At 37.8% G+C, this 23,309-nt stretch overlaps 1 protein-coding gene and 1 long non-coding RNA gene across 4 annotated transcripts in view; both read right to left on the bottom strand.

Annotated features, from left to right (window-relative positions):
- The window catches only part of PRKG1 (protein kinase cGMP-dependent 1), a 1,340,863-nt gene that overhangs the window by 1,077,369 nt on the left and 240,185 nt on the right, over positions 1-23,309 (bottom strand). The window lies entirely within an intron of this gene.
- Positions 5,022-22,863, bottom strand: LOC122708657. The gene is made up of 3 exons (XR_006345247.1): positions 22,853-22,863; positions 20,843-20,848; positions 5,022-7,639 (listed from the first exon to the last, which is right to left on the bottom strand). It is a non-coding gene; the product is annotated as an uncharacterized LOC122708657 (long non-coding RNA).

Below are 23,309 nucleotides of genomic sequence, written 5' to 3' on the forward strand. Positions count from 1 at the left end.
CAGTCTTTTAATTGTCTCAGAGGTTTTTCTTTAGAATGATCTTATACTACATATTTGAGTATAGAAATAAATTCCAAATTATAGTCATGAACCTAAGATTATATTTGTAAAATGGAATGTTCTCATCAAGACTCTCTTGGTTACAGAAAACAGAAACTCACTCCAGGTAGCTCAAGTAACCTAGGAGTTTACTCGGTAGATACAACAATGTTAAGCATGGTCTTAGAGAAACTACAGGAGAATGTCAGACCTCAAGGTCACACCTGCCAGCTCGCTCTCTCTCAACTGTGCTTCTATAATGTCCACCTCACCCTCTTTGCTTGCTCATCCCATTCTCATCCATCACTTTCTGGTGCATACATGCTATGTTTGTGTCTAGTGTGGTCCCCTACACAGACCATTATGTACATCACATTCCAATAATGGGGTTCATCACTGACTAGATCAAGTCTTTGGATATTCAAGTTCTTAAAAGAAATAACCTGATTGACCTCTGTCCAATGAAAGACTAGCTTACATTTGATTAGGGCTTTATCCTATCAATTAATCATGGCAAGGAGTGGGGTGGGTCATTTGATAAGATGGCTATCACTGGCAGGAGCCACGGAAGAGCCACAGAAGAGACTCAGAAACTAAGAGAAGGGGTGTGGATTCTAGCAGGTAAAGAAACATGTTTAGTGCAGGTTGGGGCAACAATTTGTATTTGCTTTTAATCAGTTTGTGAATGGTGCCCTATATTCCAGAAACTGTACCATCACTTCTGTTTGATCCTTTTGTCAAGAATTATTATTTTGTTTCACTGTGGTCTTTTCCCTCAAAGGGCAAAAAGATAATAGATATCATCACTGTTGATTTTGTAGGTTTTCACATGACAATTGGTATGGAATAACAATGATCTGGGTGTAAAGTGTGAAATGCTTACCGTGACACTATAGAGCCTGAAAAAAACAAAAGCATAAAAAAACACACACAAAAAATACACATTTTTTTCCAAGTACATACCATTCAGCATGTCAAACATGAGCACGCCATATCTGACAAATATCTGTTTCTTGAGTAACCAACTCCAATCTCTTATCAGAATAAAAAGAACACAACCTATCCTGCTATATTACTCATAATTGCAATTATTACTGTATCTCTCATTAAAAGGCCATGTGTTAGGATTTGCCAACAAACCAGCTCAGAGGTTTGGCTGACGTACATTGTCACAGATAAATCAATCTGTTCCAGTTTTAGAGTCCTGGATACTGGCTCTGCTGGAGTTCATAGATTTAGTTTGTACACACACATGCCCTCAAAAATTGCTCCCCTCTATGTATGAGTCTACACCATGAACTTCTTTTTATTACCTTTAGTTTGCCAAGTGAAAAGCAGTCAATCAAAACCACTAGACAATGTGTCAGTCTGGGGAATCATGTAGAACTATAAAGCTATGAGTGTTTACTGTTTTCAAGAATAGAGGCAGTAAAAATGAGGCTGGTATAGAGTGACTCAGCCAAAAAAAAAAAAAAAACTCAGGCTGTTAACCAGGATAAAATGCAGTGTTTTTATCCAGGGTTTTTTCAGATTCACTAATAAATGCTATTACATGAGATGGAAAAATATATTTATATTGTGATGTAAAAGTTGGCTTCAGAGCAGTTAAGGGAAATCAGACCAATGACTAATTTTCCAGAAAACATCAAATCCAGAAACCTGTACAGAAAAAAAAAAAAAAATGTCTTAGTCCTCACCAAATAGCTCCAGAATGATTTGAACTCATTAGTGTTCATATGAGGTCAGATCATGTTTAAGAGCAGAGCTCAACAACAACAACAAAGATGATGTTTCTAATGAAAGGCAGTTGTCATATATCACTGAATACAAGTGAAAGAAACCCAGGTTCAAGTAGCAAAGGAATGACCATGTATTTATGGTGGGGAAGAATTATGCTTTGAAAAGATTAGAAGTTAGGCTTCTGCAGAGACAGATAAGAAAAACAAACACACAGTTCAACCACACACTATGACACTGCAATAAAGACTGAACATTCACGAGTTCCAAAGATGGAGGCTTCTTTGACTTGGTCTGTTTCTAAGCATTTGGTTCCAGCACTCATATTACCCTCCCTTTTTGCCATTAATGTTTCCTCTGTTGTTTTCGTTTTTTATTAGGAAATTATACAACTTTAGTCAGAGAGCAAGTAGGGATTACTCTCTGAAAATTAACTTCTGCAATTTTTAGCATTAAATATGTTTGTAATCATCAGGGCTCAGAAGAATCAGCCTAGAGACTTGTACCTCCTGGAAAGAATAAAGGACACTTTTTCTCTTTTCACTCTCAAGGAGAAGGGCTGGGCACATGTTACTAAGATGGCCAGGACATGCACAGGTAAATTCCAGGCTTCATAGCAAACAGTCACCAGGCTACTCAGGGAAGCAGAAACTGGTGAAATTCTTCCAAACTGGGAAACCCTCTGGTAAGTATATTTTAGAAGGGCTATCTCCTTTAAAGTGAGTATTTAACTCACTAGTAGGAACTAGACCCCTTTCTCACATGATTTTCTTTCTGGGGCTTCCCTGATGGCTCAGAGGTTAAAGCGTCTGCCTGTAATGCGGGAGACCTGGGTTTGATCCCTGGGTTGGGAAGATCCCCTGGAGAAGGAAATGACAACCCTAAAAGGACAATATTGTATATTTATTAAGACTTTAAAAAAATTATCAGCAATATATATTTTTTTTCTTTTAACTTTTATTTTTTTTTCCATTTATTTTTATTAGTTGGAGGCTAATTACTTTACAATATTGTAGTGGTTTTTGTCATACATTGACATGAATCAGCCATGGATTTACATGTGTTCCCCATCCCGATCCCCCCCTCCCACCTCCTTCTCCACCCGATCCCTCTGGGTCTTCCCAGTGCACCAGTGCACGAGGCCCGAGTACTAGCAATATATGTTTTTATTAAAAATAAGAACAGTAACAAAACTATAAATTGAAAAAAAAAAACTGCCATTCACCAACCAGCTGGACCACTCATTAAAATTTCCAAAGTTAAGGAGTCACAAAGAGTTGGATGCTACTAAAGCAACTTAGCACGTGTGCAAGCACGCAAATATTATTACTGGTTCATTGAATATCTCCCAGAAATCTTCTATGCATGTGCGTTTGTGTGCATTTTTTATACTCTTCTGAAATATTTCATTTTATGCTACATCCTGCACATCTCCTCATATCTAATTTATTTGTGTTCCTCATATCAAGTTCACTTTCCCATATCTAATTTCCTACTTCTAATTCATTCGCATTCTCTTTCATAGCTATATAATGTTCCATACAATAGACATTATATCATTTACACTATTTTTCTCAACATTTAGTGTTTAATTTCATACTTATAATGATCCAGAGAATATCTGTGTACTTGTGTGAATACAATATTTGTAATTGATATTTCTTGCTTAAAATTGGGGACATCTTAAATTTTTATAGACATCATTACATTTTTGAAGCAAAGGTTTTAGCTTCACTTCATTTGGTGGAAAAACAGGCTGAAAAAAGTTAAGATATTAATACATTGCAGAGGTCACAAAAGCTGGTAAGCTAACTTGCAGAGCAAGGATTTGAAATCAGGTTTGCCTGGCTTCAAGTTTCACCATTTTCACCCTTGTTACCTGGCTTCCTAAAACCACAAAGGCCTAATAAATATTCTAATATGCAGTCCTTAAATTACTGGAAGGAAAAGAGTTTGCTACAACATGGACAATAAAACATTTATTCAGAATAAGACAAAATATTGACCTTACCAGGAAAATAATGCACCAAGAATATTTAAATATAATATCATTCATTCATTTATAAAATAATAATTGAGCACTCTTTTCTGGTAAGCATAGTGCTATACCATTAAGCAGTAAACCATCACCAAGAAGAAGAAACGCAAAAAGACAAAAAGGAGTCTGAGGAGGCCTTACAAATAGCTGAGAAAAGAAGAGAAGCAAAAGGTAAAGGAAAAAAGGAAAGATACATCCACCTGAATGCAGAATTCAAAAAAATAGCAAGGAGAAATAAGAAAGCCTTCCTAACTGATCAATGCTAAGAAATAGAGGAAAACAATAGAATGGGAAAGACTAGAGATCTCTTCAAGAAAATTAGAGATACCAAGGGAACATTTCATGCAAAGACGGGCATAATAAAGAACAGAAGCACTAAGGACATAACAGAAGCAGAAGATATTAAGAAGAGGTGGCAAGAATACACAGAAGAACTATACAAAAAAGATCTTAATAACCCAGCTAATCACAATGGTGATCACTCACTGAGAGTCAGACATCCTGGAGTGTGAATCAAAACTGCTGAGAGAAATATCAATAACCTCAGATATGCACATGACACCACCCTCATGGCAGAAAGCAAAGAGGAACTAAGAGCCTCTTGATGAAAGTGAAAGAGGAGAGTGAAAAAGCTGGCTTAAAACTCAACATTCAAAAAACAAAGATCATGGCATCTGGTCCCATCACTTCATGGCAAATAGACGGGGAAATAATGTAAATGGTGACAGACTTTATTTTCTTGGGCTCCAAAATCATTGCAGATGTTGACTGCAGCCATGAAATTAAAAGATGCTTGCTCTTTGGAAGACAAGCTATGACAAAACTAGACAGCATATTAAAAAGCAAAGACATTACTTTGCCGACAAAGGTCCATAGAGTCAAAGCTATGGTTTTTCCAGGAGTCATGTATGGATGTGAGAGTTGGACTATAAAGAAAGCTGATGAAGAATCGATGCTTTTGAACTGTAGTGTTGGAGAAGACTCTTGAGAATCCTTCAGACTACAAGTAGATCAAACCAATCAATCTTAAAGGAAATCAGTCCTGAAGAATCACTGGAAAGCCTGATGCTGAAGCTGAAGCTCCAATACTTTGGCCACCTGATATGAAGAAGTGACTCGTTGGAAAAGACCCTGCTGCTGGGAGAGATTGAAGGCAGGAGGAGAAGGGGACGACAGAGGATGAGATGGTTGGATGGTATCACTGACTCTATGGACATGAGTTTGAGCAAGCTCTGGATGTTGGTGATGGACAGGGAAGCCTGGCATGCTGCAGTTCATGTGGTTGCACAGAATTGGAAGAGTGAGCAACTGAACTGAACACCATTGAGACTCCCGATGAGCAAGATTGACAGGGTTTCTATATTTTAGTGAAAAAGTAAGACTTTAAGCAAATCATATAAAATTAATGTAAAATTGTAATTGACAAGTACAATTATACCAATGTTATATGATCTTATAGCAGGATTTGATATACGCAAGAGCTTAGAATATAATTCTTCCAAGTAATATCAACTGAGTTGAAACTGACAGGAGAACTGGGAAGAAGCAGAGGTATACAGGGAAAAGCAAATCTGACTCTGTTTCTTTTACTTTAGCCTTTGTATTCTATCCTGTTGCTTTTCCCTTTAATCACTAAAGTGATACTGCCTATAGCTTAAAGTATATATAATGACCCATCTTCAGGAATCCTGCCTCTCATGCCTGAGTGTTAAGCTAAAATACCTTTGCTTAGCTCAAGGGTCCAGAAACCCTTGGCCACAGACCAGTACCGGTTCAGGACTGTTAGGAATTGGGCATGGGCTGCATAGCAGGGGGTAAGCAATGGGGGTAGGTGTGAGAGTGAAGCTTTTTCTGTATTTACAGCTGCTCCCCATCACTTGCATTACCTCCTTCACTCTGACTCCTGTCATATTAGCAGCAGTATAATAAATACAATGCGCTTGAAGCATCCCCAAACCATCCCTCCCCACCCAAGTCTGTGGGAAAACAGTCTTCCATGAAACTAGCCCCTGGTGCCAAAAAGAGAAGGGACTGCTGGTGTAGCTCACAGGAAACATTCTGACCAGGCCCACCTGTGAATAGCTGCAGGAAGGATGACATCAACACAGTCCCTCCAGAGTCTGGTAGGGACCAGGAAATATTTGCACAATTTATCACCTCTTTTTACTTTACCGCTTTACCTCCTCATCTTTGTTCTACAAAAGACACTATTCACACCCTGGGCAAGATGGTTCTTTGGGACACTACTCCATCATCTTAGTCTGCTGGCTTTCCAAATAAAGTCATTTCATTATCCCTTGCCCCAAGAACTCATTTCTCAATGTATCAGCCTGTTGTGAGGTGAGAAGTACAACTTTCGACTCAATAACAGGAAAAAGGAAGAAAAACACATCCATTTCCAGTAGAGGAAATAGATGCATAAAAGCTATGGTAGGAGAAAACAGCGCAAGTTCCAAGAAGTGAACCAAGACTCATATTGTCCAAGAGAGGACTGGAGAAAGTATAAGCAAGACCCAGGCCCTTGTAGGGCCTTATTAATCTAGGGGAGGAATATTATCATTAGTAAATGAGAAAGCATCAAAAGGCTTTAAGGAAGGCACAAATCACAATGGCAGCAGACCAGAAAATAATTTCTTCGCTCCCAGCCAGGAGCTAAGTTCATCAGTATATGAAATAAACATGTACTGAAGGCATGTTCATCATTTCATCAGTATATGAAATAAACATGTAATTGAATGCAACTTCCCCAACAAGAAAATCCATGTATCTAAGAGCCACACCCGATGCATCCTCTCTCTCTCTCCTTCTCTGTTAGAAAGCAATTTACTTAAATTACTTTGTTAAATCTGAAGCCACAATTAAAATTATCACCATTATCATCAGGGAACAGTAATACATATGAAGAGTTAAATTAGAGAGCTTTCCAGATCAACTTAGCAGCAAATGCTGACATCCATTGAAAATTAACCAACTGGATAGGCAGTAAAAGTAGCCACTTGGGGAAGCACATTTTAGGAAGAATCCACTTAGGCTCAGAGAGTATGGCAGCTGCCTAAGAAAAGAGACTTTGTCACTAGCCCCATAACCTCTGCCTCTCTCAGCATTAAGCAATAAGGCGCCACTGCAAAATCAAGTTTTCCAAAGGGCACAGACGATAATGTAACTTCTTGAGTAAACATATCTACCTTGGCCCTTTACACATTTGAAAGAAAAATCCAGACATAAACTGTGTGCACAAATATCTGGAATGTTAGCTTCTGCACTCAAGAATGAAAGTTTGATCTCAACATGTGGTACCACATGAATACTCCCTTGTAAATTTCCCATCCCATTCCAACAGTCCCTGAAGAATATGATCCAGTGATATAAAATTCTCATAAGAGTTTAGAGTTGTCCTAAAGTAGAACGACTAGAAATTTAGAGATGTCCATGAGATAGGTAAGTTTCCACGGTCCTCAGAGGCCCATGATGCATTCTTTGGCACAGCACTTAAGACCCCTCCTCTATAGTCTCAGCTGTGCTAACAATGTTATATCTGTAGCATTTTGTCTTACAACCTCATCCCCACCACACTTTATCATCCAGTCACCAGGATATTTTACCTGATCCAAATGACACTAGGCTGCATCTCTTGGTTCATGATGCTTTCTGCAAATAATATGCCTCTCCTTGTTGTAGAGCTCTGACTCATCTTTTAAAACTAACCTCTAATGTATTGGAGGCTTCCCTGGTGGCTCAGATGGTAAAGAATATGACTGCAATGCAGGAGACCTGGGTTAGATTCCTGGGTTGGGAAGATTCTCTGGAAGAAGAAATGGCAACCCGCTCCAGTATTCTCGCCTGGAAAAAAATCCTATGAACACAGAAGTCTGGCAGGCTATAGTTCATGGGGTCAAAAAAAGTCAGACACAACTGAGCACACAAGCATGCCTTTCTAATGTATAGTCAGGAAGCAACTCAACATTATTGAGAACCAACTGTAAATCAAGCATTTGGGATATAAAGATGGATAAACATTCCCAGTGACTACTAGATTGCCTCTAATAAATAAGTTTAAACAAAGTAACTTGGATACATCCACACAAAAATAAACTTGGTGATGGAATTCCAGTTGAGGTATTTCAAATTCTGGAAGATGATGCTGTGAAGGTGCGGCACTCAATATGCCAGCAAATTTGGAAAACTCAGCAGTGGCCACAGGACGGGAAAAGGTCAGTTTTCATTCCAATCCCAAAGCAGGCAATCCCAAAGAATGCTCAAATTACCGCACAATTGCACTCATCTCACACATTAGTAAAGTAATGCTCAAAATTCTCCAAGCCAGGCTTCAGCAATACGTGAACCGTGAACTTCCAGATGTTCAAGCTGGTTTTAGAAAAGGCAGAGGAACCAGAGATCAAATTGCAAACATCCATTGGATCATCGAAAAAGTAAGAGAGTTCCAGAAAAACATCTATTTCTGCTTTATTGACTATGCCAAAGCCTTTGACTTTGTGGATCACAATAAACTGTGGAAAATTCTTCAAGAGATGGGAATACCAGACCACCTGACCTGCCTCTTCAAAAACCTGTATGCAGGTCAGGAAGCAACAGTTAGAACTGGACATGGAACAACAGACTGGTTCCAAATAGGAAAAGGAGTATGTCAAGGCTGTATACTGTCACCCAGCTTGTGTAATTTACATGCAGAGTACATCATGAAGAAACGCTGGGCTGGAAGAAGCATAAACTGGAATCAAGATTGCCGGGAGAAATATCAATAACCTCAGATATGCAGATGACACCACCCTTATGGCAGAAAGTGAAGAGGAACTAAAAAGCCTCTTGATAAAGATGAAAGAGGAGAGTGAAAAAGTTGGCTTAAAGCTTAACATTCAGAAAACTAAGATCATGGCATCTGGTCCCATCACTTCATGGCAAATAGATGGGGAAACAGTGGAAACAGTATCAGACTTTATTTTTTGGGGCTCCAAAATGACTGCAGATGGTGATTGCAGCCATGAAATTAAAAGACGCTTACTCCTTGGAAGGAAAGTTTTGACCAACCTAGATAGCATATTAAAAAGCAGAGACATTACTTTGCCATCAAAAGTCCGTCTGGTCAAGGCTATGGTTTTTCCAGTGGTCATGTATGGATGTGAGAGTTGGACTGTGAAGAAAGCTGAGTGCCAAAAAATTGATGCTTTTGAACTGTGGTGTTGGAGAAGACTCTTGAGAGTCCCTTGGAAAGCAAGGAGATCCAACCAGTCCATCCTAAAGGAGATCAGTCCTGGGTGTTCATTGGAAGGATTGATGTTGAAGCTGAAACTCCAATACGTTGGCCACCTGATGTGAAGAGCTGACTCATTGGAAAAGACCCTGATACTGGGAGGGATTGGGAGCAGGAGAAGGGGACGACAGAGGATGAGATGGCTGGATGGCATCACCGACTCGATGGACATGAGTTTGAGTAAACTCCGGGAGCTGGTGATGGACAGGGAGGCCTGTCATGCTGAGATTCATGGGGTTGCAAAGAGTCGGACACGACTGAGCGACTGAACTGAACTGAATACCACCCAAGAAGAGAACAAGAACACCTGACGTTCTAGTGTGTCCCGTGGTGTTTAAAAACAGGTTATATGGAAAAAAAAAACAGGTTATACATAGTACCCTCAAGACCTTAGGATGTCCTAACTCCTATGAAAGAAAGTATAGAATTTATTCTTTCATTTATTTATCTATTCACTATTTGTGATGTACAAAATATTCTATTAGGTACTACAAGCCACATGGATGATTGTCAAGTCTCTATGTCAAAGAACTTGAAGTCAATCAAGTCTTGTGAGAGTGCAAATAGCAGAGGGTTCCTCTAAACATTGGTGCTATCCCATCATGTATCCTGCTGCCTTATTACTATTAAGGAACTGGAAACTAAATGCCTAGTGACACATACTAACCAAGTGTTCATCCAGTGGTCCCTGGGCTCATTGATAGTGGAACACATTGTTGGGCACCTCTTGAAACAGTACATTTCAATTGCAGACAGCTTTTGTTGTTGTTTAGTTTCTAAGCTGTGTCCAATTCTTTTGTGGCCCCATTTACTGTGGCCTGCCAGGCTCCTCTGTCCAGAGATTTCCTAGGTAAGAATGCTGGAGTGTGTTTCCATACAAGTTGGCAATGTCTTTCTTTCACTGAACCAAAATATATTTTCCTGAAACTTCTATTTGTCAGTCCTATATCTTCCTCTGGTAACTTTGAAACTTAACTCATTTCCTCTTTCACATTTATTATTTGAAAACATTACATAAGTGACATTCTTCTTAAGCTTTCTTTTCTATCTACCATTTATTTCTGTTGAGTTATTTCTGGATGTGTCCTTATTCAAGATATGAACTAACCCTTCCGGCTTCTAATATCCTCAATTTTATTAGTATGTCATTAAGCTTCTCTGTGAATTAATATGTTGAGCCAGACTAAAGTTTCCATCAAGTTGGCATTAATTAATGACACTGTTTATAGTTAATGATTCAAACCTTCAAAGATCTACCTAACGAGATTATCACTCAGCTCACAAACCTGCCCTCACTGTTAAGGAGAACATAGGTAACTCTGAAGTGCATCTTCCTAAAACCCAGATCCATAGTGTCTGCAGTATTTCAATAATCTTATCAGTAGAGTGGTAAAGAATCCAATGCAAGAGACAAGAGACATGGGTTCAATCCCTGGGTGGGGAAAGATTCCCTAGAGGAGGGCATGGCAACCCACTCCAGTATTCTTGCTTGAGAAATCCCATGGACAAAGGAGCCTGGCAGGCTATAGTCCATGGGGTGGCAAAGAGTCAGACATGACTAAAGTGACTTAGCATGCACAGAGTAACTCATTCAGAATAAAAAAAGTGATGTTTGACTGCATGATGTGATCATAGTGAGCCTACTCTAAATCTTAGTGATCAACTTTTCCTTTTCTAAAAATCTTGTAAAAACTTCTGCCCCATATGCCAGAACCAATTTCAGTTACTTATTTGGAGATGAAGGAGTCTAAATTTGTCTGACTCGTTTTCTTAGAAATTGAAACATGACCAATTTCTGTGCTCTGGCAACTCTCACGTATTCCATGAATTCTATATAATGAACCTAGAACTTTTCTAAACCATCTAGTTTCTTAAATGATAATTATATTCAAGAAAGTATCAGCTTAACACTTCATCCACTTATAAGCAACCCTAATCTATAGAAAAATATATACACATTGTATTTATAAATATTAAAAATATATATATGTATGATAAATGAATAAAACATGAAATGAACACTGTTTTCTACTTTAGCAAAGCAAAGATCCTCAACAAAAGACTTAAGAGGAAAATATGCTAAAATGTGCTCATCTTTGCTTTGAGGAAATGAGACAACTAAATCAATAAACAAAACTTGGTGCCTAGTAGATCTTTTTTCTGTATCATTTCTTTTTTAGATCCCACATATAAGAGATGTCATATATTTCTCCTTCTCTGTCTGACTTCACTCAATATGACACTCTAGGTCCATCCAAGTTGCTACAAATGACATTATTCCATTTGTTTTTAATGGCTAAATAACCTTCCATTGTATATATGTACCACATCTTCTTTATCGTTTCCTCTATCAATGGATATTTAGGTTGCTTCCATGTCTTGACTATTGTAAACAGTGTTACAGTGAATACTGGTGCGCATGTATCCTTTCCGATCATGCTTTTCTCTGGATATATGCCCAGGAGTGAGACTGCAGGGTCATATGTTAGCTCTGTTTTTAGGTTTTTAAGGAACTTCCATACTGTTCTTCATAGTGGCTATTCCAATTTACATTCCCACCAACCGTGTGGGAAGGTTGCCTTCTCTCCACACTCTTTCCAACACTTACTGTGTGTGGAATTTTTGATGATAGCCATTTGACTGGTGTGAGGTGATATCTCATTGTAGTTTTGATTTGCATTTTTCTAACAACTAGCGATGTTGAACATCTTTTGGCCATCTGTATGTCCTCTTCAGAGAAATGTCTATTCATGCCTATTTTTTGAGGGGGCCGTTTGTTTTGCTGCTATTAAGCATCATAAGCTCTTCGTAAATTTTGGAGACATCCCTTATCAGTCACACCATTTGTAAATAATTTCTCCCAATCTTCGGGTTGTCTTTTCATTTTGTTTATTGTTTCCTTTGCTGTGCAAAAGCTTTTGAGTTTAAATAGGTCCCACTTATTTTTGCTTTCACTTCCATTATTCCAGGAGATGGGTCAAAAAAGATGCTGCTGTGATTTATGTCAAAGAGTGTTCTGCCTATGTTTTTCTCTAGGAGTTTTATACTGTCCCATCTCACATTGACATCTTTAAGCCATTTTGAGTTTATTATTGTATATGGAGTTAAAGAATGATGCAGAAATATTTTTTTTTACATGTGGCTCTCCAGTTTTCCCAAAACCACTGTGATAAAACTATATTTAATAAAATTCATGAAAGAGTTGGAAACGACTTTGCACTGAACAACAATGATAATGAAAAGTTTACTGTGTATCCCTTTCCATACACATTGAAAATCAAAGTTCTCTCATCCTATTCTTATGTCGAACATTGATTTTATAGTTTTGGTGGAGATGAGGGGATAGGGACATGGCTAAAACTGCCAAACATTTTTCATACATTAAGTTAGATGATTCCACTGGGTCAGATTCTTCCACCCTTAATCCCTTCTATAATTTTAGCAGTATTATTCTATGAAAAAACATGATGGTGGAGACAGGGCTTGGATTTTACTTAAGAGGCTGCATCCTTCTAAGTACCTTGAAATACAGTCTATGAATGAGTAGGAAGCCTTATGGGTGGAAAATTTTTAAAAAGCAAATTTGTTCTTATGTATGCAATTAACCTTCTCAGTCACATCAAAATATAAACTTTGGTACCACCTGGGAAAATTTTCTTAAGCACAAATGCAAATTACTTTGATGTCTGAAAATAATACCTGCTAAATCTCTGAGCAATAAATATCCACTGCTAGGCAATGGCAACTTCTTATTAAAGCAAAGTGAATGGGGACAGGCTGAAGAGATCGTTTCAGTTCAGTTCAGTCTCCCAGTCATGTCCAACTCTTTGCAACCCCATGGACTGCAGCATGCCAGGCCTACCTGTCCATCACCACTCCCAGAGTTTACTCAAACTCATGTCCATTGAGCCAGTGATGCCAACCAACCATCTCATCCTCTGTTGTCCCCTTCTCTTCCTGCCCTCAATCTTTCCCAACATCAGGGTCTTTTATAAATGAGTCAGTTCTTCGCATCAAGTGGCCAAAGTATTGGAGTTTCAGCTTCAACATCAGTCCTTCCAATGAACACTCAGGACTGATCTCCTTTAGGATGGACTAGTTGGATTGCCTTGAGTCCAAGGGACTCTCAACAGTCTTCTCCAACACCACAGTTCAAAAGAAGAGATCCTCAGAATGGAACATACTGCCATAGAAGAGTCTTCCTGGCAGTCAAGCTGTACAATTAAGTGGTCACACCTTTCCCTGACATCCTGGAATATGAAGTCAAGTGGGCCTTAGGAAGCATCACTATGAACAAAGCTAGTGGAGGTGATGGAATTCCAGTTGAGCTATTTCAAATCCTAAAAGATGATGCTGTTCAAGTGCTGCACTCAATATGCTGGCAAATTTGGAAAACAGCAGTGGCCAGAGGACGGGAAAAGGTCTGTTTTCATTTCAATCCCAAAGAAAGACAATGTCAAAGAATGCTCAAACTACCACACAATTGTACTCATCTCACATGCTAGTAATGTGCAAACTTCTCCAAGCCAGGCTTCAACAATACATGAACTATGAAATTCCAGATGTTCAAGCTGGTTTTAGAAAAGGCAGAGCAACCAGAGATCAAATTGCCAATATCCGTTGGATTATCGAAAAAGCAGGAGAGTTCCAGAAAAACATCCATTTCTGCTTTATTGACTATGCCAAAGCCTTTGACTGTGTGGATCACAATAAACTGTGGAAAATTCTTAAAAATATGGGAAAGCCAGACCACCTGACCTGCCTCTTGAGAAATCTGTATGCAGGTCAGGAAGTGGACATGGAGCAACAGACTGCTTCCAAAGAGGGAAAGGAGTACATCAAGGCTGTATATTGTCACCCTGTTTTTTTAACTTATATGCAGAGTACATCATGAGAAATAATGGACTGGATGAAGCACAAGCTGGAAACAAGATTGTCAGGAGAAACATCAAGAACCTCAGATATGCAGATGACACCACCCTTATGGCAGAAAGTGAAGAAGAACTAAAGAGCTTCTTGATGAAAGTGAAAGGAGTGAAAAAGTTGGCTTAAAGCTCAACATTTAGAAAACGAAGATCATGGCATCTGGTCCCATCACTTTATGGCAAATAGATGGGGAAACAGTGGAAACAGTGACAGACTTTGTTTTCTCGGGTTCCAAAATCACTGCAGATGGTGACTGCAGCCATGAAATTAAAAGATGCTTACTCCTTGAAAGAAAAGCCATGACCATCCTAGACAGCAGAGACATTACTTTGCCAACAAAGGTCCATCTAGTCAAGGCTATGGTTTTTCCAGTAGTCATGTATGGATGTGAGAGCTGGACTATAAATATATCTGAGTGCCAAAGAATTGATGCTTTTGAACTGTGGTGCTGGAGAAGACTCTTGAGAGTTCCTTGGACTGCAAGGAGACCTAATCAGTCCATCCTAAAGGAAATTAGCCCTGAATATTCATTGGAAGGACTGATGCTGAAGCTGAAGCTCCAATATTTTGGCCACCTGATGCGAAGAACTGACTCATTGGAAAAGACCCTGCTGCTGGGAAAGATTGAAGGCAGGAGGAGAAGGGGATGACAGAGGATGAGATGGTTGGATGGCATCACCGACTCAATGGACATGAGTTTGAGTAAACTCTGGGAACTGGTGATGGACAGGGAGGCCTGACATGCTGTGGTCCATGGAGTCACAAAGAGTCAGACACGACTGAGTGACTGAACCAAACTGAACCTTTCCCTGACTTCTCAGAAATTCTAATGGTGATGCCAGTGATACTTGAATTAATAGATGGAAGGAACTGAAATACAGAATGCCCCACAGAAAATATTTACTCTTCCCAAATATGCCCAAAACGGACACACACTGAGAAACAGGGCTAGTTTAAGGCAAAGGCAGATCTTTGCAATAATAACGCAAGATGCAGTTTATCGTCTATCTTCGCACAGTATCTTTTTTTGCTCTTAACTGCTTCCCTGGTCTCTCTCTACATGTCCGATCCAGTCTACATGTGCTTTCTTGTCTACGTATTCTTATGATTCCTTCTTTTTAACAAATGCAACCCTATGCTGAAAGGGTAGGGAGAGGAGAACTATCACAACTTGCTCCCAGCCAAAACACTCTTTTCCTCAGGGCCACTCATTTCAGCAGTGTATACACAGGGAAATCGTTACGTTAACTATACTTAATCTACAGCTCTGCCTGAGTGACTTCTTCCATTTATTCTTCAGTAGAATATCTGCACTGTGTCTATGGACCAACCATACTGTCATCCCTCAATTCTGCTTCTAAGGATCTGTCATTAGAAGACAATTATTTGTATAAGAGAAAACTACAATGTCCTTTTTTTGAAGTGTTGTTTTTATAACAACAAATGAAAGAACAGAAAGATCCCAGAAGAGCAATGAAAAAGAAATTAGTATATTAAGTTAGATCTTATATGGCCATTAAAATTATGTTTTATAAATGTGCATCCAAACATGATATATGTTTATGATATAATGAGTAAAAAGATAAGTTTTTATGCATGATAAGATCGCATATAAAAATATATGCATGTATATTAAAGACATTCACCTGTGGATGTGTATAAAAATGCACCAGGCATGGGGCTAAGCATTTGGTAAGCAGGAACACATATGGCAGCTAGTCACATGACACACACAATATTGGCAACCAAGATTGACATTAACCATTGCCAAAAGACAACAACATTTGTCCTCATGGGGCTTATATTTTATTTTTAGTTGTATCTTTATGTTTGGCAAATATTATTTGCGATGTGAAAATAATACTTTTCAGCTATTCAATAAATGCTAAATATTCTAAATTTTCCAAGATTACTTGACACACAATCAAATGGCAGACTTTACAAAATTGAATAGTGTTATCTGTGAACAGGAATTTCATACATTTGACTGTCCTGGCCTCTTCTCATGAAATTATCATACGTATGGTGGCAATTAAACATGACAAGTATAAACTATGCCTGGGTTATAAGTCTTATCTTTAGAATTTATAATCCTTATCTTAATGAAGCCATTCAACTTCTTTTTGTGAATTTCTCAGTGCTATTTCTAAATCTATTCTATATATAAACTGTGGGCAAAAGTTATTTATGAAACAAACAGACCAAGTAAGATTTCTCAACCTCATTAAAGAAATGAACCAAGGAAGTTTTACTAAAGAAAGGGTCAGAACATCTATGAAAAGGTCAGAGGAGAAATCAAGTAAACATTTCTGACTATAGGCACCGTTAGAAAATCCTCAGGTACTTAATGCTAGAGTGATTGAACCAATTAAACCACCAAGATAAAAAGAGACAATATCGATTAATGTTCCACTTGGAAATCACATTTTACTTTAGTTCCTCTGAAAAAGAGAAGCCAATAGGCAACTCTGCTCAAAACACTTTTTACTTTGAAGTAACTTTGGTCTTAGGACAGACAAAGTCAAGGTGGGAGTAATCTGTACCTCTATTTTCCCCATACAGCCCAATTATTTCATAGGAGAATATGGAGGTAAGACATAAGGGGAAGAAAAATACATTTTAGCTCACTTTTATAGTGTTCTGCTTCTGATGCCGAGTCTTTGTTTAGATATTGCTAGTTGGACTAGATAATTATATTCCTTTCACTGTTGTTAGTATATCAAAAGAGATTTGTTTACTGCTTATTATTTGCCAGTATAGTAACATGGGCTCAATTTTCAAGTTAAATAATGCAGAAAACACAAAGTAGGAAAAATGGCACATTTTCATCCATCTTTACTTTTTGGAATATACCATATCGACTTGCTGAAATTATCATAGCAGCTAAAATGCCACAGAGGAACACTAGCCTATAGGCACACTTATACACTTTATAAAATTTACCATTAACCAAGTTAATGGTTAATATTACTATGTTATAATTCTTAGAATGCATATGCAGAGAGATCAAGGGACTCATTATTTTAACTAAATTGTGCAAATTTTAAACCTATATTTTGATGCCATGGACCTAGATGAGTGGCATAATAATGTAAAAATGATTTAAATCCTACTTAGTGACTTCAGAATTTTAAAGCATTTATTACTGATGTGATGTGAAAGACAATTTTATATAAAAAAACACATCAGGAGAAGAGCAGTTCTTGTTTTTTCAAAACATTTAATAGAGAACTAAGCAGTTCAGTTCAGTTCAGTTGCTCAGTCATTTCCGACTCTGCCACCCCATGGACTGCAGCACGCCAGGCTTCTCAGTCCATCACCAACTCCCGGAGCTTGCTCAAACTCATGTCCATTGAGTCGGTGATGCCATCCAACCATCTCATCCTCTGTCGTCCCCTTCTCCTCCTGCCTTCAATCTTTCCCAGCATCAGGGTCTTTTCCAATGAGTCAGTTCTTCACATCAGGTGGTCAAAGTACTGGAGTTTCATATATATCCTACTTTGTCTTTTATAAAATGTGAAAAAATTAAAAGAAAATTATATTTGGCAAAAATATATTGATTTTAGTTATCCTGCTAAAGCAAATGTATCATCTAACTCAGAAAACCTATTTATATTAAAATACATTTTCTCTCATAATTGGATAAAGGTTCTAAATTTAATAACCAAGTGGAGAGTGCAACACACTAAGCATCTTATTTACAAATATACTCTAAGACTAAATTTCCACATACTGAAGTTTCACTACAAAAATATACTTCCTATTTCTTTCTACTCTTTCCAACTTGCCTTTATCTTCTTTCCTCTATTTTAATTTACCATGGATTTTAGTATATGTCATTCCCTCTTCCCGAATTGAAATTACTCTCATATATTTTAATTTAGAACAATTTTAATAATCTTTTATTCAATGTACATTATTTCTATACCTCCAAAGTTAAACACTTATGCATAGATCATTAGAACAGATATGATTGAATAAGAATTTTTACCTTCTCATGAAGGTTAACCATTTTATTAGTCAAACATGCTAAACCATGAACAAACTGCTGTTCCTCTAGACAATACTTGTTTATCCATATAGCTCCATAGCTCTTGGTATAATGGTAATTGTCATCTCTACTGCCTGTGTGATGTGCCATGATCTTCTGCATTTTTAAAATCTTCTTGACTTCTCTGTTAGATTCCCCCCCGCCCCCCAAGTCTTTAAACTGGCCTCTTTGCCATGGTTTCTTTCCTTGGCTAACTCTTTAAAACATATCCTTCAATATTCTATTAGCTTGCTAATGCTAACAAATCCTGTAACAAATCGACACAGGATTCATGGCTTAAAACCACACCCATTTATTATCTCACAGTTTCTACAGGTCAGAAATTCTGTGTGGATTTGGCTAGGTTCTCCGACAAGACCAAAATCAAGGTGGTGGCCAGGCTGCAGTCTTGCCTGGAGAACCTCTGATGAACAATCTAGTTCCAAGCTCATGCAGACTGCAGGCAGAATTCAGCTCCTTTATTTTTTTTAATTAGACTGATTCTCTTTCAGCCAAAGGTCCCACTCAGCTCTTTAGGTATTCACATTCCCTTTTGTGTTGCCCCCTCCATCTTCTAGTCAACAACACATTGAGTCTTTTTTTGTGCTTCAATTCTCTCTGCCCTTCTCTTCTGCCAGGAGCTGGTGAAATTTTCTGCTCTTAAGAAATTATTTGATTAAGTCAGGCATGAAATCTTGGGGGTGTTTCTAGAAACTGTACCTATTACAAATTTCCAATAAAAAATTTCATCATATGCAGAAAATCTTGGGTGTCCATGCATTCATTCTTCCTCTAGTCCATCTCTCTCTTCTTGTTTGCATGGAGCCCTTTCTCCACCTCTGTAGCATCCCACCGTGTGCCTCAACCAGAACATTCATCACGCTGTAGTACACTGTCCACTTGCTTGTCATTCTAGAAGACTTTGTAACGATGAAACCACAGCATTTAAGCCAGTGCCAAGCAACATAAACGCACACTGAACAATTTGCATGTGCTTTTAAATTCAAATTCAAATAAAAAAATACTTTATGCTCAATGTAAATATACAGTACTGAAGTGTATTTATTTCTAGTTTTTATAAATGAGCAATCTGTATCATAGACAAACTCCTCAGCTCACCATACTATTCATTTAATCAAAATTTTGCTTGCATTAAAAATAATTTGAAAAAACATTTAAACTTATTAATATACATTGCTACTGTGGTGATGGGTTTATCTCATTTAATTAAAACAATTTTATTTTACAGACGAGGAAAGTGAGACTTTAAGAGTTGCCCAAAGTCAAGCAGCTACAGAGTAGTAAAGCAATGGCTGCTGACCCCCGATGTTACTTTCCTTTCTTCCTCCCTCCCTTCCTCCTTTTCTTCCTTCCTCCCATATTTACTGAACACGTATTAAGTGCCAGGAATTGTGCTAACATTTTCATTAAATAGATTTGAGCCCTCCAAAATGTTAGAAATAACATCTTTATCATATGTATTTATAATACTTTCTGTACACACACACACACAAAACTAAACCATTACTTCATATAATTAAATTATAATATCATACTTGGTTTATGTTTAATATGCACTTAAAATCATCCATAACTGATCTCTGTTTTATGTGCCTGCCATATATTTGCAAAGACATGTGAATAACCTACAACGAAAATACAGTTTATAGTATGCTAGTCATTAGCAACTCTGTGTGGGAAAAACCGATGAGAAAATTTAAACAAGGAAATTCCATCTTGCCCAGTTGTGATCTCATCCTAGCTGAGGACACTGTATGAACCACAGATGGTGAGAAAGAAGTAGCCACACAAGTTCCTCGGGGACTTAAACTTCACCAAAGCAAGGATCTGTGCCTTAAAGCAGTTTGCTGCTTACAAAATGATGTCATATTCAAATATAAGCCATATTACTGCTCAAGGCCTCCACTGTAACATTCAAAATCAGTTCATAATGGATACAGCAGATACTGTATTAATCTGACTAGAAAATATATGCCTTCCTAAATTCACACATTTAACAATATAAATCACTATCATAGTTCATTTACAATACAAACTAGATAAACATGAATTACTGCCATTCTTAAAATGGTCCTTGAAAAGTACAACTGCTGAAACCATCATGAATTACGAGATTTTAAAGACCTGAGATTTAGAGGAAGGAGGGTTCTAAAAGGGACTAATCATCCTTACATTATCCTTTATCATCCTTGTAAAGAAACTCCAAGCAAACCTAAGGAATTATTTTACAAAAAGAAATCCAAATGGAAAAAGAATTAATTTCTCTCTCTTTTTTTTTTTTGCTATACTTTTGCCATTCATAATCAGGTCTGATATCAAAGGACTGCAAAGGAATGTTCAGGAGGGGTGAAGAAAGATGCAATTTATGTAAATAATAAATCATGTTTATAATGGCCATCTGTATGAGCCCAGAGCTAAGGCCAGAAACAGAAGTACCAATTTATTGCACAGGAAATTATTCCTAAGTCATAAAAAGACTGTTTGTAGCTACAGAAATTTTATTTATGTAAATATAAAGAGGAACAATGTGTTATATGCTCAAAATAGATACTGAATTCTAGTACATAAAAATTCCAATAATCCTCATTAAGTTTTTTTGCAGTCACCTCCAGCTCTCCCATTTTTAATCATCCACTTGCATATTTATTATTTAAAAGGAAAAGGTGATAGATTTTGCTTTGTTCTCATACATTTTTTACACAAAACTTTACCTGAATCAGTGTACAATTTTATTTTATAGGTACTTGATGAGTAGGCAGATAAATATTCACCTGGTTGCCACATCAGACTTGACCTTTCTGCTATCATCATGTATTTTTAATTTCTATTACTGGATTAAACTTTCAGCAGAACTCATGAACCTACTGGTCATCCTAACAAAACAAAGCAGGCCTTAGGAGTTAACCTGGAAAGTAAGGCTCAGCTTCATTACGTAATGAGCTCAACACAGTTCAGGTCTCACCAAAGAGAAAAAATGATTAGGATGATGTAAAGATATATATTTTTTCACATGTGTAAAAGATTGTGCCATCCTTTTCTTTTTTATAAATGTAGAGAATATTTTCAGGTATAATTTTTTTCTGCTTACAAAAGAAAGCATCACAACTGTGATTCAATAACAGATTATATAATAGAGAACACAGGTGTACACATAATTCACATAGAATCCTACACAATCACATCAAATATAATTTATCCTCAGTGAATATTAAAATTTAACTATCACCACTACCTATTCAATTTGCCTATCTCTACAGGACATCATTTACTTTATGTTTAATGAAAAAAAGTTAATTGGTTTGAATTTATTCTTTTGTCTTACAAGATAACAACAATTTAATTCTCATACCTATAAGTTGTGAGCCTCAAATTATTTGGGGGAACTTGAGGAATTTTATATTGCAATAACCAGGTGGTGCTAGTACTAAAGAACTCGCCCGACAATGCAGGAGACATAAGAGACACAGGTTCGATCCCTGGGTCAGGAAGATCCCCTGGAGGAGGGCATGGCAACCTACTCCAGTATTCTTGCTTGGAAAATCCCTTGGACAGAGGAGTGTGGCAGACTACGGTCCATAGGGTAGGACAAATCTGATATTCAGCAAAAAGGCATTTTATTACCAAATATAAATGAGTTAGTTGCTCAGTCATGTCCGACTCTTTTTGACCCCTTGGACTATAGCCCGCCAGGTTCCTCTATCCATGGAATTCTCCACTCACGAATACTGGAAAGGATAGCCATTCCCTTCTCTGGCGGATCTTCCCATCCCAGGGATTGAACCTGGGTCTCCGGCATTGCAGGCAGATTCTTTATTGTCTGAGCCACCAGGGAAGCCCTTACTACCAAATATGTGTTTTTTAAAAACTTCCTGAAAAATAATGCTGAAATACACTACACACACATAATTTCTTTCTTTACCCTTTAGGAATTTGTACTTTTCCATTCAAGCCTCAGCTCACGCACTTGATCCATGAAGGCTTCCATGACATTCTCAACCAGTTAGTCCTTTCAGAGTTTTGAAAATGATGATGACTACAACAATGCTCATGAGACTACAGTGTACAGTGCCAGACACCCTAAGCACTTGGCATGTTAATTCAGACTCAACTCCTGAAAGGATTATATCTATCTGATTTTTAGAGGAAACCTGAGCAGAGAGAAGTTAATCAACTTGCTTAAAGTCACAGAGCTGGCAAGTAGAAGAGCTATTACTCAAATCCAGGCAGCCTGGCCTCAGAGTCCAAATACTTAATCACTAGACCATGATATCTCTCTTGATTTTCTGTTTATTAAAATAGGAACAATTGTATGTGTTCATGGTATTATTGGCTAAATTAAGTAAGATCATTGCCCAGTACCCTGTCCAGTACTGAATACTGTTATTGTTACCAAGTACAGTTATTTTTAGCTAAGCCTCTATCTGGTACTACATAGGCAAACACTTGAGGATGAGGTCTGCATTCATTTCATTTGTTCATTCATTCATCTGACAAATACTCCTTGCACAAGTACTGTGAGCAAGGTCCTAAGCCAAGACCGGCAAGCACTCATCTCCCAAGACCCAGTACTGGATAGCAGACTAACACAGTACTTCCTCAGGGCTTTTGCATTTAACGGTTCTCTCTGTCTGGAAAACTCTCCTCCATATAATTTCAAGGCTTACTTCCTCACTACATTCTCAACTGTTATGCCTTTAGTGACAACTTGCCTAAATACCCTAAATAAAGCAAGGCTCTCTAAGGACTCTGTATTTCCTTATTCTGCTTTGCATTTTCTACATACACATATCACAGATCACACGTTTTGTAATAGACAGGGACCACCAATTCCCAATTCTATATCCAGAATCTGGAATAGTGTGTCAGTAAGTATTTGTTATACTGGTGAAAGGAGGAAGAAGAAAAAGGGAAGGAAAAGGAGAGGGAGGCAGGTGGAACAAAAAGAGAAGTGCGAGGAGAATTTTGACCAATGAAGCTTTATAAAGAAGAACCATGAATAGAAGAACATTGATATTAAGCCCCTCCCTCACCCTCCCACCTCTCCACAGAAATCTCTGAGAGCTCCTTAAAAATGGCCTTCCTCAGCTTCTTTTCATGCCCTCCCTATACACCTATCTCTCACACCATTTAAATTCTGACACCTGCTCTTGCTCCTCCTAAGAAAAGATGTATATGACCTCCAAGAACACCAGCTTTCCTTTTCATTTTCAACAATCCTGAAGAGTTATAATTTCACAGCATCATAAACG

This window comes from Cervus elaphus, chromosome 15 (genome assembly GCF_910594005.1).
Source record: "Cervus elaphus chromosome 15, mCerEla1.1, whole genome shotgun sequence".
Classification (NCBI taxonomy): Eukaryota; Metazoa; Chordata; class Mammalia; order Artiodactyla; family Cervidae; genus Cervus; species Cervus elaphus.